Source organism: Spermophilus citellus (genome assembly GCF_964194105.1).
Source record: "Spermophilus citellus genome assembly, chromosome: 12".
Classification (NCBI taxonomy): Eukaryota; Metazoa; Chordata; class Mammalia; order Rodentia; family Sciuridae; genus Spermophilus; species Spermophilus citellus.
The window spans coordinates 38,542,491-38,555,669 of NC_138198.1; the positions used below are offsets into that span (position 1 = coordinate 38,542,491).

Here is a 13,179-nt window from a genome sequence, read left to right on the forward strand (position 1 = left end):
TCCTGCTGGGAGCAGCCCAGGCCTTTTTCTACTTCAAATCTGTGCTGCATCCTCAAGGGGAAGGAGAACCACGCTTCTCTTCTCCCACACACCAGACCACGGCCTCCCTCCTCTTGGCACTGCCCCATGGCCTCCTTGTGAGGCCACCTCCCCACACCGAGTATTAACACAGAGTCCTCCCTGCCCCACCCCACTCACTCACCGTCACCGCCGGCTGTCCGCTCAGCACACACAGGGAGGCTGTGCTGCAGGCGTCCGGGGTGACCCAGATCTGGCTGGCACGGCCAAGTGCTGCGGGGCTGTGCCCCAGGCGTGAGGGCTGGGGCCCACTGTGCCATGGACAGTCTGACATCATGCCTGGGCTCTGAGCATGTGGCACTTTTGCTCTTAGTATGCAGGATGTATATTCAGGCTTCCGTCCCTGGCAGTGACGCCCCAGAAGCTGTCACCTCTTGCTGTTACCTCCACGGTTCTCACATCTCTGTACTGTGCCTGCCTCCACTTCCCCAACAGATATGCATATTCCTTCCAGATGCCTCAGTGCTACTCCAGCGCAGTTCTGGCCCCGGGACAGGAATGTCATTGAAACCCAGTGGCTTGACTTTCCTAGATGTTGTTGCATACCTGACACCTCCCCAGTGTGCAATGTTCAACTCGTTTCGGTCAAACAAAAACAGGTTCCTTACGTTTCTGCCTTCTCTATCAGGGTCGTTCTATTATCCAAACAAACGAGGGATGCCAGACCGCCTGGTGGCCAAGGGCAGCCCAGGCGTGTCCGTAGGCAGGAGCCTGCGCGCATGCCTGGGAGGCCGGCGCTCGTCCGTCTCATGGACCCTGCCTTGCTTTGCTTACGTTAGCCGTCTCTGCTGCCTTTCGAGCAGAGCTTCTTTACTACACTGCACTGGATTGCTATATTTTTAACCAGAAATAAACTAAAGATTAGAGCATGTTGCAGTCACATTCAGTTTCTATTGTTTTCCGTTATCCATTCACTCCCCGTTCCTTCTCACAGTTTGGTTTGGGGGGGCACAGGAGAGGGAGGGATGCTCAGCAGATGATCCATTTCTGACAATGTTCCTTTCTAAAGGGATATTACATCTTTTGTACATCTTTCCGTTCCTCTTTTTTTAATATCAAGTGGTTGCTGCAGACCTGAAGTGAACCAAATAAAGATTCCTGCTCTTTGCAGCTCTAAGAATCATCCATGTGGGGATGTGTTTTGTAATTGTTTGCAACTCTTTGTAAAAACAATGAGACTTCTTTTGTACATTCCAGTAACTGCATGACACAAAGGGGACCTACAAACGTAGGTGGTTCCTTCAGGCCATGCCACAGGTATGTGAGAAGCAGAGCACAAACCTGAGGCTGGGCAGGGGCACATGTGCCTCCACACCCATGCTCGCAGATGCTTGGCCAGCACAGCACTCTCTGCTGCCAATGACACCACCGACAAGACCAGACCCTGCCCAGAGCTTTGTCTGCAGTCTGCAGCAACTGCAGAGGGGAAGCCATCTCCCCTGTTCCTGGTGCAGTCCGAGGATCTGAGCAAGGCCAAGATCCACTGGGTCTGGTGTCTAGACAGCTGGTTTCCAGCTGGTGCATGCACCGGTGGCTGCACCTGTCCAGAACCCCCACTTCCCCCACAGGGTCCTGGTGGGCCACTGTGGGGCCAGTTGAGCACGGCAGCAGGCAGGGCCAAGCACCAGGTCCCACTCTGACTCCCAGTGCACAGAGCCACATCCTAAGAACCATTTTCTTCCTGTCAGCTTCTTGCCTGCTCCAGGAGGGGAAACCAGATGCAGAGAGGAACCTCGTGTCTTTCCTGAGACCCTGCTACTGGGCTGCCAGGAGTGAGAATGACGCTGTGTTCCCACAGCTGAGCAGTATCCTTCATGGAGACTTTGAGGACTCCCTGCACACTGGACTTCTGTCAGTCATGTAACACGCATGGGTCATTCCAGAAAAACGCTCATCCATTCTTTTGGATTCTAGGTTTTGTAACTGCTAGCACACAGGTTCCCCAAAGATAAAGATGAAGCCTGCAGCACAGAGCCCGATGTAACTGAAGGGGAAGACAGTGGCACAGGAAGTTCTGCATGGTGCCCCAGGGCAGTGCTCGCTGCCCAGACTCTTCGGGGGTGGGGCCCACAGGGATACAGCCTGATGCTCCTTCTGCACAGCCCAGTCCATCGCCCAGCCAATAAACTGCTCTTTTTTGAAACCCTGCTGCACGAGGTGTGAGCAGACACTCCTCCCTGGATGCACTAAGCCCAGGATTCCTCAGTGAAGTCTCAGGCCAGGCTGCGCTGGCTCCCCCCACCACACCTCCCTCAGGCTGTGGCACTTGGACAGGGTGGCCACACACCCTGGCCCCAACCTCCCTGCTCCTCTTCACCTGCAAAATGGCTCCAGTTTAGACAGACTACAGGGCACCCCACATGAAGACGGAAGGACGTGGTCCCGAGCCTGCAGGTGCCAAGCCTGAGGTACCTGGGTGCCGAGAAGAGCATCTGGGAGACACAAGAAACATTTCGGCTTTGGGTGCTTGTTTAGTTTGGGTTTGGGGCTGTCCAACACTTTTGAGTCAGCACCAGTATTACTTCTCTGGCAGGCCTGTACCCATGTGGACCTGCGGGCTGCGCAGCCAGGGCTGCCCTCCAGGGCTAACAGCACCACAGGCCAGGACCTCTGATCTGCTCCAAAACATCACGGGATGGTTACTCATGTCACTTCACCTGTGCAATAAAACACTTCACGACAACAGCGCCAGGTGCACCTCTCTCTTCTAGATAAAGCTCAGTTTCTTTAACTCTTCACAGGTCTCGTCTTCCACCCTTCTTGCCTTTGGTCTCAGAAAATCAGCATAAAGGTACCTACGAGACCCTCCTACATCTCTACAGCTTGTCGTGCTATGTGGCTCCTGGCTTCCCTGCCGACCGGAAGGCACAGTTGACGCACCTGCGCCTCACAAAGCAGAGTGAACAGACTGTTCTCAGGAGGTCCCCCTCCACCTTGCGCAGGACGAGGACCGCCTCCTGGACTCCAGGCAGAGGAGGGAGTGAGTCTGAGCTCTGCTGCCCAGGAACTCAGGTGTGCACCCAGCTCTGTCCCCTTGCCCAGGCCTGCCAGGCAGGTCGTGCAGACTGAGAAAACAATCTGTCCCCAAGTGCCAAGACGTGTCGCCAACTCAGCCTTAAAAGAAGCAAGAAACAGTAAAGTTGCCTTTGTTTCGGAGAAAAAAGCTGATCTGCATTTTCCCAGCGTAGCAGCATGCCTGAGGTACAACTCGGGGACAGAGATGTCTGAAAGGCAGGAAAACAGCCTGCAGCCCCAAGCCCCTGTGCTGGCCCTTCCTGGGGAGCTGCAGGACAATGGCACCTGAAGAGATGCAGGTAGGAGGGGGCAGTGTGTGGCAGGACGGGTACGGCCCCTGGAGGAAGGCTGGAACACGGGAACCTCAGCCCGGCCAGGTACAAAGGCTTGCTGTGCTGCTCTGTGAAAGCCCAGAGGAGCCCTAAGATGCAGAGAGTAAGCAGCCCACTGGGGCGGTAAGCTGCGTGTGGAGCCTGGGTGCTGGGTTCTGGGAGGGCAGGGCAGGCGGTACCGTCACACTACCTCACTCTGGCCATGCCCGGCCCGCACGCCCTTGCCCTGCCCTGGCTCAGGAACCAACATCCCACCTTGGCTGCGGGCTCCAGTGGGCTCCCTCAGGTCTGCACCCACCGCCACATGGGGACATGCGCCTCCAGCTGCCACCACTGCTTGGTGACAGTTGCAGCCCAAACCAGGAAAGCCTCCTAGACCCATGGTGGCTAAGGCAGGGTCTCCGCTGGATGCTGCTCATCTTCCCTGCAGGAAGCACACCACGTTCTGCCTGCTTTGGTGACCTTGCCTCACCTGGGACGAAGGTCAGATCACACGGAGGCCGGAGGCACGCCCTGCAGCCCTCCGTGTGGCGGGATGTAACAGGCGAGGCTTTCCACAGAGCACTGTGCTCAACCTCACCCGCCAATGTCACTCACACCAACGGGTTGTCTCCCTCTCTAGAATGCCATCCACCCCTCATTCACAAATGACCCTTCCACAACTGAGTCCATTTAGCGGCTGCTGGTCAGCAAGGAGGGCTGATCTCCACTGCCCAGGGTAGCTCCTCAGATGTGGACTTAGGCTGGAGGGAGGAGACAGGTGTGAAGGCACAGTAGGGTGGGGTGGTGTGCAGGGCACCCTCTGTCAGTCCCTCCATCTGAGGCCAAGTGCCCAGGAGTCCCCAGTTATTTGCACGCAGGTCCCTGTGTAAGACCCACCCTCTGGAGCATGCCACACCCCAGCAGATGCAGCCTGCATGCCACAGGCTGTGGGCAGCCATCGGGGCCAGGTGCTGTCCACCCAGCCTGCAGACAGAAGCTCCCTGGGGGCTGGGAGTGCCTGACCCTGAAAGGCTATCCCACCTTTCTACTGAGCTGCCCCTGACCCACATGGCGTGGTGAGCCTTGCACGGCCAGTGACCCTTGCTGCAGACGTGAAACTGCTGGCCGCAGTGTAGATGCCTCTTTGTGAACTCTGACCTAGAACCGTCTTAATCTGCATTTTCTTTTATTCAGTTCTTTCCCTGGTGCAGGTAAACCCCTTGCTTACTGCACCCCCACACACACATAGCCAAAGGTAACGTCTGCTGGGCACTGGGTTCTCCATGGAGCAGCTAGTTAGAGTGGCCTCTTGTTTTTTAGCTGGAAACTGCCTGGTTAATTACAAAATGGAAACAAACCTTCTCTAATGAATGTACTGTTTAAATCATACCACTGCTATGTATTTTACCACTGAAATCAAGGAGCACTATCAAAATTAAAGGAAAAGTTTGCTCCTTTTAGAAATAAATGTCATTTGAAACTGTGGAAAACTTGTTTCACTTCTTTATAAACTGGTGTCTTTACTGAAGGTCCTTCTATTGCCAAAGGCTGGACAAACACCAATGCCCGTTCAAGGACTGTGCTTCTGTTACCCAACAGCCGTGCTCCTTGTGGCTTGGAGGAGCCCTTGATGAGAGGAAAAGCCTGGGGAGGGGCTGGGGCTGTGAACACCAACCGGCCCACCCTAACATTTTCTGGGTCCTCCAGGCAGCGAGCCCGGCTCACCTCTCCGTGGGCTGACAAGATGCAGGATGCCCTGGTCTCTGAAGCACCAATAGGTGACATGGCCACAGCATGGGCCACCTCTGTAAGCAGAGGACAAAGCCAACCAGGGCAGGCAGTATCTTGAAACCCTATTTTAACATTACCAAACCTCCATGCGTGTCTCTTCAGTTAGAGGCCTGGCGCTCCCAGCTCAGGAGCTGGTCTTTCTGCTTCCTGCCCCTGTGGCTCTGCCAGCCCCTGGGGGGTCCGCAGCCTTGGGGGCTTAGAGGGGCCCTCAGGTGAAGACAAGAGGACCGATGGGCTCAGCTGGACTTGGGAGGCCACCACCCTGGTCCCTGCACCAACCATGCCACCTGTTGTACTGCTGGTGCTTCCACTTTCCCCAGTGACTGCTGTGTCTTTGAGGATGACATAGTCAGACCTCAGTGACCAGGTGCAGCTGGACGAGGACCTGAGGCAGAAGTGCCTATGGCACCGGGAGCCGAGCTAGGGTGAAGCCGAGTTAGGGTGGAGCCAGGGTGGAGCTGTGCTAGGGCCCCACAGCTCTGCCTCCAACTCCCGCTGCCTGGGAAAGCAGCGGTGACTGGAAAGGTCCTGCGGCACAGACAGGTGCAGACCGCAGTGGGGGCCGGCGCCTGACCTCTCCTTCCGTGGGAGAGAAGAGACATCCCCTCCTCAGGCAAATTCCTCTCATCAAGCCATCACCTGGTCCCAACACCCCATGACAGCAGACTTGAGAAGGCTTTCCGTGTGGCTCTCATTTAGTCACCTGAAACTGACAGGAGCTAGCTATTAACCTCAGGGGGGGCTTCCAGCCTTTGGTCCCTTAAAGGTTTTCTCATCAATGTTTGTAGTACTAGGATTGAACTGGGCACTCCACCAATGAGCTGCACCCTCATCCCCTTTTATTTTGAAACAGGGCCTTCTATTATTGAGGCTGACCTCAAACTTGCAAACCTCCTGCCTCGGTCTCCCAAGTGGTTGGGATTACAGATGTGGCCACCACACTCAGCTCCCTTGAAGTATTTCTAAGGATCAACTACCCAAAGTTCTTGCTTGTACTGATTCAGAGAGAAAAAACATGTCAAACTGAATAAACACTACTGTCACATCTAAAAAGCCAAAACCAAACCAAACTTTCAATGATCAGATTTCCAAGCTTAGTTGGTGGTTCCCTTCCGTTTTATTCAACTCAGCCCAACCAACCCCTCAAGCTCATCTTAACAGCGTGACCTATGTGGCCAGCTCAGCTGCCCTCAGAAGAGAACAAGGAGCCCCACAGACCCGCTGCAGTGACCCTGCTGTGGACGTGCTGGCTGGAGCTCCCCCTCACGGGTGGAGGTGCCCCCCGCCAAGACCACCCTGATCTCCGTGGTGCACACTCAGCACGAGAAGACGATGGAAAAGGGGGCTGTTTCTAGCCAAGTGGGGCCCCACCCTTTCCCATCAGAACTCTGTGCTTGAGCCTACCTCTTGGTTAACTCTAGGGTGACAAACGGGTGACAGGGTTACGCTGCACCACAGAAACTACCAGGCCAGCACGTCACTGTGAAGACATTTGGATGAAAGGGAAAAACTGCACCAGCGTGAAGTCAAAGCCCAACTCACAACTCAACCAGACACAGGAAGCCTGGTCTCCAGCCCCGGAGCAGGCACTGGCCACCATGCTGGCCCACAGGCTTCCGGGCCAGGAGGCCCCACCTGCTCCAGGGCAGTGGTGCTGGGCAGGCAGGCCGCAGAGGCGTGGAGTCCTTGCTCTTGGCTTCCCTTCCTTGCTGTCACTCTGCAAATAGCCTGCGCCCAGGGAGGAAAGGCACGGGGGGGGGGGGGGCGCCTTTGCCGCCTGCTCCCCGAGAAGGCTGATGGTGGGCCCGCCGGCACCTGGAGCTCCCTCCCAAGACCCACGAAGAGGCTGCGCAGCAGGAAGGACTGGCCTGGCAGCAGGCCCTCCATGCTGAAGGCACTACGACCACATGAACACCACGGCTGCTTCATCCACTGCCAGGTACTGAAGACTCCAGTGTGACGACATGGGGTCATAGAACATTGGTGTCCCCTTGTGCAGAAGGAAAACCCCCTCAAAGAACACCTAGTCCGGGTTTATTGGAACAGAAACAGGCTGGCTGGGGTCCTTTCTGTGTGGCCTCACCCCGAACGCAGGCAGCCACTCCACCCACCTGGTAGAACCCACAGGAAGGCAGAGGCCTGGCCAGACTGCGGGGACGCTCCAGGCTGAAGAACAGGACTGTAGGCCTAGTTCATACTCAATTTATTTTAAATGACGCCTGGTGATGCTAAAGGGCCTCAGCTACCCTCAGTTAACCTCCAGCACTTTCTTCTCCAGAGTGTCACGCCCCAGGTTGTCCCAGGTGAGTTCCAGCCAGTACTGCTCAGTCCCAGGTAGATGGTCCATGCCACTGCTCCATCCAGGAGAAGGGGTGGGAAACACTCAGCTGTGGGAGCCTGGGCAAGCAATGCAGAAGACAGCCGTCACGTGCGGCTGCAGAGGCTGCAGCAGTACCGCCCTCAACGGGCGCTGGTTTACCTGAGGCTGCCTCAAGAGCACAGAACAAAGGCCGATCCCAGGGAGAACCTCACCTTCCTCCTCCTCGCCGGTCTCCTCCCCGCTGTCCTCGTCCTGGTCCTCTTCTCCCCCTTCAGCACCCTCAGCCGAGCTGCTATCCTCCTCTGAGTCCGTATCTTCCAGCCATTCCTGAGTTTCTTCAAAAACAAAAAGAACAGAGACTCACTGAAGCCTGGGGTGTCAGGAAAAACTGCACGCAGGAGCTGGCCAACTCACAGGACTCCATTTTCTTATCCACAACTGTGACGTGAAACCCAACTCCCCTGTCCTGGACACCCAGGGCCAGCAGAGAAGAGACAGCATCTCCCTGGACTTCAAGAGCAGAGAGATCAGGGAACACAGAGGACGAGCAGACACCACTGCCTCCACGGACGTGGCCTGCTGAGTGACAGATGGTCCTCAGGAGACAGCAGCAGGGCCTGAACTTTGTGATCTGGTGCTCCCCAGACACGGAGTCCCACATCCTGTCTCGAGTCTTCATAAAACTGACTTGGGTCCCATGGCAGTCTGAGGGAAAACGGGGACCTGAGGACTCAAGGGGCCAAGGCAGTTTGGGTAACAGAGACAGGGCCACAGACTGAATGCTTGGGAGCTCCGGGACACAGGAGGGTCTGTTCGGCTGAGTTCCAGCAGAACCACTAGGTGCACCCACAGAAGTTTTGTCCAGGGCTGGTGTCCAGTGCCCTCTGCGGCCCACACCCAGGCAGGCTCTCAGGGTACCTTGGCCAGGGGCGAGAGCCCAAGTCCCCATGAGGCTCCTGGCTCAGGGCAGATATGGTGACAGGGGCAGGCGCACTGGAGACAGCCGGCCCAACAGCTGGCGTGTGCACTCCAGGTAAAGATCGCTGCCCCCCCACTCTGGCTTACCTGCATCCATCTCCACCAAGACTTTCCACTCTTCCATCTTATGGAAGTCGAGGCAATACAGGTCATTTAGAGTCACCTGGCGGTCACCGGCTTCAAACATACCCCCGTAGACATACAGCAGCCCATGCTTAATGGCCAGCATGGCACTAGAGCGTGGACAGGGCTCCACCCTGGGGCCAGCCTCCACAGCCCCATCCTCCTCCTCTGGGGGCTGGCAGCCTGCTGAGCCTGGGGCTGTGAGCACTTGTTTAATGGTGACCACGGTCCCATCCTTGGCCACCACCTCTTTGACCACCTCCAGGGGCTCGGGGGCACTGGCTGCCCCACGCTCCAATTCCCTGGCACCTTCGTGGTCCTCTGCTCTGGCCCGCCTCCGCTTCCTCTTCTCCGACTTGGGGCCCTGACAAGGGAATGAGAGCAGAGTGCCTGACCTGAGCAGCAGAGCAGGGGCGGCCCTGGCCCCCAACACACCACAAAGGACTTGTAGGGACAAAGTCCCACAGACATCCCTGTATTCTCAGGCAGCAGAGACAGTGGGCAGGCAAGAGTGGTATCTTCACAGAAGGCCGCCAGGCAGAACCCCAGCAGTGCCCTAGCTCCTAGAGCCCTGAAGGTAGCCTTGGGAAAGCCCACCAGGGCCAGCAGAGTGATGAGTGGGTCAACAAAACCTGCTGACCAACAGGTGCCATGTGGGAAGCAGAACCTGCAGTCCCAACACTCCCATGCAGCTTTGCTTTGGGCCCCCTTCTGCAGGACGACCATCTGCCCTGCCGCTGGCCCCTTAGACCTCACTGCAGCCTGCCTGGACCCTTTTGCTAAGGGGTGGTGGTCATTTTCTCAGAGAACGCATCCTCCTGAGATGATGTCTGCTGCCATGTCGTGTTCAGAAGTTCCAGCACCACTCTCCACAGGCCAACCCAGGGCAAAGCCACGCTCCAGGTACTCAGCTCACCATAGGGACACTGCTGAGAGTCTCACCTCGAGGAGCACCAGGGGGCCTAAGACCAAACAGTGAGGACAAGACTAACCAGCCCTGGGGTCTGGGGAGGAAGCTCTCCACCCAGCAGAGGCCCCACGTGCAGAACAGCGTGTGCCACTCACTCCATCAGACCTGTGACAGCAGTGTGCCTCTGTGGCAGGCGGGTGCACTGCAGTGGGCATGTGGGGTGAAATGCTGATGTGCTTACGCAGACCGTGGGGCTGCCTGCAAGTCCCCTTCTGGGACTGCCACCACTGTTCTGCCAGTCTCGGGCAGCCCTGGGAAGCAGGTGCTCTGATAAGGACAGCAGAGAGGGTGATGGGAAACCAGGGACAAGCCTGGGCAGCTGACACACAGGCTGTTGCAGAGGACCACAAGTGCCATCATCAGACGGTGGCCTGGACAGCTTCTGGCTCTAAAGGACAGCAAGGTTGTGCCAGTGGGCACCAGGCCAGAGCCCCAAGCCTGGTCAGCTGGGATGCGTGTGGAAGCAGGACACTCCCATTGGGAGGGTACACAGATGCTCTGTGGGTTGGAAGAGGCACTGAGGTGTGAGGGTGGGCTCTGGCCACCACAGCTGCAGCCTGCCTGCCTGCCTGCCTGCCTGGGCGCTCCATGCCAGAGCTCACACCTTCAGCTGTCCCAGGAACCAGCGGTTCCTGGCAGCATCCTAGAAGTACAGGTCGTTGAAGAACATGCCTTCCAGGCTCTCTTCCTCTTCCTTGTCACAGACGCCCCCAAAGAGTAGCACCTGATGATTCGGGGTCATGGCCACCGAAAAGCCAGACCTTGGAGTGGGCTTGACCCCTGAAGGGCTGATCCAGGTCCATGTCCATTTGCCTGTCAATAGAGAACAAAGAAGGTAAGAAAGGCAAGAGACACAGGAGGCTGGGGAGCCCTGGCGCCCAGTGATGGTCGGTGCAGGCAAATGGCCGTGCCTCACTGTGAGGCTCCCTTTGCAGAAGCAGAAGAGGACGCGGTTCCACCCTGGGGCTCTGTCCTTCCTCAGGCCCAGCTGTGTGACTCTTCACGTGCCCTCCTCACATTGCCACCTAGTGGCCAGTGCGGGAAGCGTAGGGGCACAGAAGCGGACCTCAGGAGGGCTGCCCGGGTCCTAGGAGGGTCTCCAGAAAGTCCACATCCAGCAGGTCCCCATGGGCGGCTGGGGGGGGCACAGTCCCACAAGGGGCCAGACAACACTGAACCTCTGCCTGGCGCACACTAGACCGCAGGTTGGTGGCTCTTCCTGTTGGCGACCTCTGCCTTGCATTGCCTTGGCAGGTGCCTCATGGGTGTGAGCTCTCAAAACCTGGTCTGTGTAAAGTGTGAGGCAAAGTCCACCACTTCCAGAAAAAAGGGTAGACACTTTCCCCTAATGAACTAAAAAGTAACAGCAGACATTCCACTGGGTAGTGTTGGACATGGCTGTGGACACACCCCGCAAGTGGGATTCTGGGCCCACTACTCGTGGGCCACGACCAACTCATCAGAAACCAGAAGGTACAGAGCTACACCACCAGTGCACACGCACAGGCAGGCAGGACTCTCTAGTCTCTCTCGCTGGGGTTGAGCAGTGAACAGAGTCCAGCCTTCAGGTCCAAGTGCCCTGGTATATAAGGAGCTCACAGGAGGAGCAAACACCCTCACCTGCAAGTGCAGGACACTGTGGCCACCTGAGAAGTATGTGGTGCAGGACAGTCCTGAGACTGAAGAATTCTAGGGCAGGAACAAGTAAAGCTACTGTGCATGGCAATCCCCTCATTTTTTTCCTCCAAGGAGGTCAGAGGACACTGTCACATGGAGGCAGCCCTGGCACCAGAACCCAGGCCTCAGACCCTACCTAGCTCTCTCCCAAGACGCAGGGCTACGGCCTGGAAGGTGGTCACTCCATCTCTTCTGGAAGATATGGGATTCCCCGCCTCTCAGAAGGGGAATACTTCAGGAGCATTCCAGAACTCCACCTCCTGTTGTCATTCACTTGATCTTGAACAAGAACAAAAGTTCCTTAAAATGCCAAGAAACGGTTGCAAAGCAACAACACCTTTGCCCTGGCCTCTCACCCCACACCTCCTACACACCTGGCTCTGCACCTTCGGGATCCCAAGAATGTATGCACACAAAACTGCCCGGAAGGTCCATCCATAGTTACCTCAAAGCACCTCACGTGTCAGGCGTGGAAGGGACATGGGTGACTAAACGGCACTGGGCCCTTGACAGGTGCTCTCCCACCCCGTCAGACCAGGCACCACAGCATTCCTGGGGCAGGGTGGCCCAGCCCAGCTCTGAGCTGTGTGCGAGGAGCTCACTGCCATCCCTACATCCACAAGAGGGAGGTGGCCTTTGCCTCTGCCCGTAGCCCAACAGGGCCTGACTCTCAAACCACAGTGAAGCCAAGCCAGCTCCTGCAAGCAGAGCAGTACCTTCTCCCCCATCCTCGGGCTTCAGCAGGAACATGTCCGAGTGCTGGGTGCCTCTGTCCACATCTTTCTTGACTCTCTGTAAAAGGAAAAGGAATTGGGTGAGGCCACCTACGGCATCGAGTGCAGCCACCACAGCCCTCAAGCTGGGCACACCTCACACAGTCCCATCACGCTGGCCACAGCAGCTGTCAGTTGTGTGGCTAGTTCCATGAGGGTAGTCTCACAGTACTAGCAAGTAACCAAGCTCTGCAGGAACATGTGAAGTACTAGACCGCTATCCAGGAAACACAGAGCCTCTGGCAGGGCCTGCTTTTCTTGAAGACCAGCCCTTCACAGCAGCTGGGGAAGAAATGGCGCTAAAGCCAGGGAACAGGAACCTGAGTGAGTTTCACAGGCCACCTACCCTGTGCACTCAGCATCAGGGGACGCAGTGGCACCTGAGGGAGAGGCCATAATACTAGTTTACACAGTTCCACTATCTCTGTCATCATCTAGTCTGGCCAAGACAGCAGAGTTCAGATCAGCCGAACCAGGAAGTCGGGGAAAGGAGTAGCTACACATGACACTTCCCTAACAGGGTTCCACTGCCCACTGTCCACCTTTATCTGCAGCCTCAGCTCACTCAGCTGGCTACCCCAGGGCCCTTGGACCAGGTCCCTGGAGAGCCATCAAGAGCATCACACCATGGGTGTTGCTAGGGGGAGAAGAGCCACAACACAGCAGGCAGAACACCGTTCCCGGGGACCAGAGTGACGCAGGCTTCCTGGGCTCCACAGAGGCAGCCACCACCAAATGTGAGGTGCAAAGCAATGTGAGGAGGGCAAAGGGACATGCTCCCTGGAGGAACCTGCTTTCCACAGGCCACTTCAGCCAGTCCCAACAGGCACATCAGAACCAGCGGGCCACAGCAGAAAAGGACAAGGTCCAAGACTGAGAAAGCACTAGGGTTCAGGGCCCAATGGGAGAAGAGCCGAGCACGGGACCTACAGGCGGAGCTGGGAAGTACAGCGGGCACCAGTGCCTGGACCAGAGGCTGCTGTGTGGCACTGCTGACGACTTGCCCACCATCCAACCACCCCAACCATCATGGGCAGCTACTCCACAAACACCCAGCTCTTTCTGAAGGCAGAGATGCAGCTGCCTTCCAGACCCCGGCCTGCACACCACTGCCATTCTACGACACTCATCAGAACCTTA

The 13,179-nt window shown here is 56.9% G+C and overlaps 1 pseudogene across 1 annotated transcript in view; it reads right to left on the minus strand.

The window, feature by feature from the left end:
• Positions 1–7,116: 7,116 nt before the first annotated feature.
• The window catches only part of LOC308631682 (kelch domain-containing protein 4-like), a 41,927-nt pseudogene continuing 35,864 nt past the window's right edge, over positions 7,117–13,179 (minus strand). Inside the window, exons 8-12 of the transcript XR_014024314.1 lie at positions 11,983–12,058; positions 10,194–10,402; positions 8,584–8,983; positions 7,731–7,853; positions 7,117–7,595 (exon numbers count right to left, since the gene is read on the minus strand). The product of XR_014024314.1 is annotated as a kelch domain-containing protein 4-like (transcript). The remainder of the gene's footprint in view (positions 7,596–7,730; positions 7,854–8,583; positions 8,984–10,193; positions 10,403–11,982; positions 12,059–13,179) is intronic.